Raw genomic sequence first — 4,910 nt, 5'->3', positions numbered from 1 at the left:
GCTTGGACGTCCAAAATCGAGACACAGTATTAAGGACGTCATCTGGACAAAGTGCATAGCGTAATACAGTCATGGTGGAAGGCGGATTTCAGAAGTTGTGCATCAGGAGAGACGCGTAATCGAGAATAAAGAGGCTAGTCAAAGCAATGAGGAAGCGAAACAGCAATCAGGCGCTGGTGATCTACAATCTGCAGAGGTGTCAGTAATCGGCAGGAGGATTTGCAGAAGTGGCGCTAGGATCTGAAGAAGTGTTGGTAATCGACGAAAATCGACCATCTAAAGCAGTAATGGTGACGCGCGGTGTATGGATAGAGAAGCAGAAGAACGAGTTGTCTATCTGGAGCAGTATTTGGTGACGGCGAGTAGCTGGACAAAAAGAAAGATCTGGAAAAGAGCGAATTCGTTGTTTTGGGCAGTGTTATGGAGACAGCAAGCCCAATTTTGAGTTTGTGAGTTGACTAGACTCTCAGACAATTGCAACATTGGTGAGTAGCAGAAAATTATTCGATTTGGAGCAAAGCGATCGGCAGAGAAAGACGGCGCAAGAGATGACGTAACTGTAACGTATTTATATTACGTAATTGTGCTGTTGCATTAACATGAGTTTAATCTTACGTAGTGTTAAGTTTAGCATTATTTTAAATTAAAATTTCTTCTTGAACTGTATTTTTGGACCGAGTGACATATTTTGGGTTTAATCATTAAGCATTACCTTTATATTTGTTATACTATTCTAACGTTAAATGAACAAGCAAGAAATTTTGGCTCTGCTAGTTGCTGATTTACGAAAAAAAATGACCAGAATTAGGACTTAGCAAAGATGGAAGAAAACATAAATTGGAAAACAGACTGTTGCCTCAATATGGCTTGAATTCGGGTAATGAAGAAATCAAAGAGGATCTAATAATGTACAGGCAGGTCGGAGTAAGCGGAATACCGGTGTAGGTGGGCTGGATCACCAGATCATTGTACACATTCAACGATGTGGAAGGAAGTGCGCCACATTTTTCAGGAGCTAGTTCACCAGACATTAATTAGTGCATCGAAGAACTTGATGAGTGTTCACTAGCGGTGGAATGAAGTTAGTTGCAGTACGCGAAACTATTACTTAGTGGAGCTGCAAAGCTTTTTGTTCGAAGTCAACGTGATGTTCGTGATTGGAGAACTTTAAAAACCGCATTGATTGACGAATTTGGTGCGAGGGTGTATTCGGCAGAGGTTCGCTATAAACATGGTAAACGACAGCAAAAGAAACCGAATCTTAAAACGAATAATTAAAATAATTAAAATTATAATTAAAAGTATTTTTTTGTGAAACTGTCAACCTTTATTTTTTTCTCGCGCAACGAAATTTCGTTGTCTCGAAAGCCGATAAATTGTGCTCGGCTAAAATAAATTCGTGAAATGCCAACCAGTGGTCAAGTGTATTCAGATATATCAAAGTCGAATACGATAGTGACGACGAGTGAAATTTAGAAACACAAGGCTTCCAACCTACAACAACAGATAACACTACAGTTATGGACGCTGCCCAGTTACAAGCAATTATATCTGGATCCGTTAGCCAGGCCTAAGCCCAGCAAGAAGCTAGATTTTTACAGGCATTCCAATCACAGTTAAATAAGGTGAAACAACAGATGCAAAGCTTGTGCGTGGAAGCACCACAAGTGGAAGCTTACAAAAGAATAACCGTAGACCCGTAGACCTTTATGCGTTAATGGAATTGGCGAAGCCGATTGATTTAGATGAAGAGAGCTTAATCGAATACTTAATCAAAGGTATTCCAGATTCCAAGGGAAACAAGGCACTAAATGACGGTATCCGCTTATCAAACATATGCTGTGCAGTGACATTAATGTAAGCCAAATTAAACTCAAATATTTACAGCCAAGAAAAAAGAGCAGGCAAAACAAACAATTGAAAATAGTGAACCTATTTATATCTTGACTTTTAGATAACCACCTATTGGGAAACCGAATGAGATAGTTTATTAATCATTTTGGCATATTAATAGAAATTGGAAAACAAATAATACAATTTAAAAAAGAATTTATTTGCATGTTTAATGTTTGATCCCAACTTTTTTGACTTCACAGTTTCTGAGATTTTGACGTGCAAGTAAACAACTAAATCGGGAATCGGATACCGCCTATCCGGATTGCCACATTGCGGTGCATGGGAATGCTGACTTTATGGAAGGATGAATTGGATAGGGTAGACATACGCTTTGGATGCTTTCCTTCCTAAACCTAGATCCCCCTCCAGATCCAGATCCACACCGACAACGTAGATGTTGACTTCGCAGAACTAACCACAGAGATGCACAGTGCTGCCGAATTCGCCAATCCACCTAGTAAAATACTGACGGTACTGGACGTGGCTGGACTGATCCTTGATCATCAGTTAGGTGCTGAGCAATGCCACCGACTTGTTGAGCGCATTCTGAAGGCGTTCAACAAGAAGGAGTACTCCTGCGCCGTTTATCTGGGTTTCAAACAAGCGTTTGACAGAGTCGACTTCAAAAATCATAGACCTTCCCAGTTACCACTTCGCCTTATTCAAGTCGTACATGGTGGTAAGAGAATTCCAAGTGAGATACGGATTATCAACCTACATGCCTAGGCCTATAAGCGCCGGAGGCTGCCTTAAGGCAGCGTTCTTGGACCCATTCTTACATGACGCCCTCACCTGATCACCAAACGCAACACAGGTCGACCAACCTCCCCCTCAAGTAACTCCACTGGCTTATAGGAAACAAACTTATGAAAAATCTCAAGCTTTTCATATACAAAGCAATTCTAAAGCCAATCTGGACCTATGAGATACAGCTCAAACCGCATCAGATTCCAGTGGTTTTAAAATAAATGTCTGAGAACAGTTTCTAACGCCCATCTGTACAACGAAAACTACATCATACACAAATAACATTGAATTTTATGGGTAACAAAGGAAATTTCCCGTCTTAGCGAAAGGTACACAAGAAGACAACGGTTGTTCACACACCATCCAGCGGGACATAAACCTCCTATACAACAGCCATTCCCTTAGACCCTTGAAGAGGAAACTCCCGCTGACCCCCCCATCAATAGACAACTAAGTTAATTCTGATAAAAGTTCATTCCATGTACCTCCTTTATGTTAATGTCATCCATTTAATTATTTTCCATATTATTTTGGTCTGATTTTAAATTATTAACTGCACGTTAAATGAAAAAATAACAACAAATTTTTTTATATTCTTTTTATACCCGTTACTCGTAGAGTAAAAGGGTATACTAGATTCGTTGAAAAGTATGTAACAGGTAGAAGGAAGCGTTTCCGACCATATAAAGTATATATATTATATAATTTTGATCAGAGCAATGCTTTATTTAAGTAGCTGATATATGATGGTAAATAAATGAAATCATAAGCTGTTTTGCTTATCTTTCCCACTTCGCAATAATTCAATATATATTTATCTAGTGTTGAAAAGAATTGTAGTGTTAAATCTCGCTCTTAGCTTCTCTTTCTTAGGGCGCTTTGCACGTTATTTACAAGAGCGTGGCAGGTGAATATTAGAGAGAGAGTGACGTCTCTGTTGACACTTTGAAAGAAGTTGCATGTTCTATGACGTCAGAGACAGTCAGCCGATGACGTAATAGATGGCTGCAGCGACTTATTTACAATATTCAAAACTGCAAAAATGCTTCAAGCGTTATTTTGTGCACAAATAAAAAATTCTTATTATTAAATATACCCTTTGAAATATAATCGTTCTGCCTCCACGAAATAAGCCCAATATTAATATCTGTTTAAATATTATCTTATTATATAATTTTGATCGGAGCAATGCTTTATCTAAGTAGCTGATATATCTAAGTATCTGATATATGTATGATGATAAATAAATGAAATCATATGTTGTTTTGCGTTTTTTTCACATCGCTATTATTCAATACACATACATATATTTAAAGGATAAGGTGTTTAAAAGAATTTTAGTGTTAAATCTCGCTCTTAGTTTCTCTCTCTCTTAGGGCGCTTTTCAACGATATTTACAAGTGGGTGGCAGGTGAATGTTAGAGAGAGAGAGACGTCACTGTTGACACTTTGAAAATAGAAATCGATGCGCACTCTTTATAAAGAAAGAAACTCGGTTTTTGAACAAACATAATATTATCCATATGTGCGATTTTTCCTTTTTGACCTTTTATTTATCTTCTTTTACTATAGTAAAATATATGTCTAAACTATTTGCTTTTGGTAAGATAAAAGTAAAAGTCTAAAAGCTTGAAGTTTGTTTTCTTATGAGCTGGCAGGCGCTACAATCATTAAGCAATCATAGGTTATGGTTACTTGACTTTTCTCACGTACTCTTCAATAACTGAATATATATATAGAAACATATCCATTCTACACCCACAACTCCCCAACTCACACACTCACATTAATGTCTAAGTACAAAACCACACACAATATTGTAACAACTCACACGCACACATTAATGTCTAAGAACAAAATGTAATCAAAGATCGAGAGCCCTTCGATTAAGCTTAGCTGTCATTTACGCACAGCATCATATTCCAAAGTCTAGACTCTGTGGCAAGCCAACGTCGTCCCCTAAACATTCGATCACTTGAAACTGAAATAACAAATCGTAGACATTTGACCACTTGGCGAGGCCAACTGAAATAACAAAAACTTACGCCCACGCAATGGTCTCAGGATTCTCCAATTACTCCTATTTTTCGGGAGCTTCTCTCTCATATTTTTCGAAAGCTTCTCTCTTAATAAACAATTATAACTTAATTCTCTTAAACTTCACTCTTAAGCTATCCCAAGCTGCCTATATAAACGCAAACATGTCCCCATAAGGCAGTTCAGTTCTGAGTACGCTATCAATTGCGATAGCTTAGCTAAAGCCCATT

The sequence above is a fragment of the Drosophila santomea genome, unplaced genomic scaffold, assembly GCF_016746245.2.
Source record: "Drosophila santomea strain STO CAGO 1482 unplaced genomic scaffold, Prin_Dsan_1.1 Segkk101_quiver_pilon_scaf, whole genome shotgun sequence".
In the NCBI taxonomy this organism is placed as follows: Eukaryota; Metazoa; Arthropoda; class Insecta; order Diptera; family Drosophilidae; genus Drosophila; species Drosophila santomea.
This window is presented reverse-complemented; position numbering follows the sequence as displayed.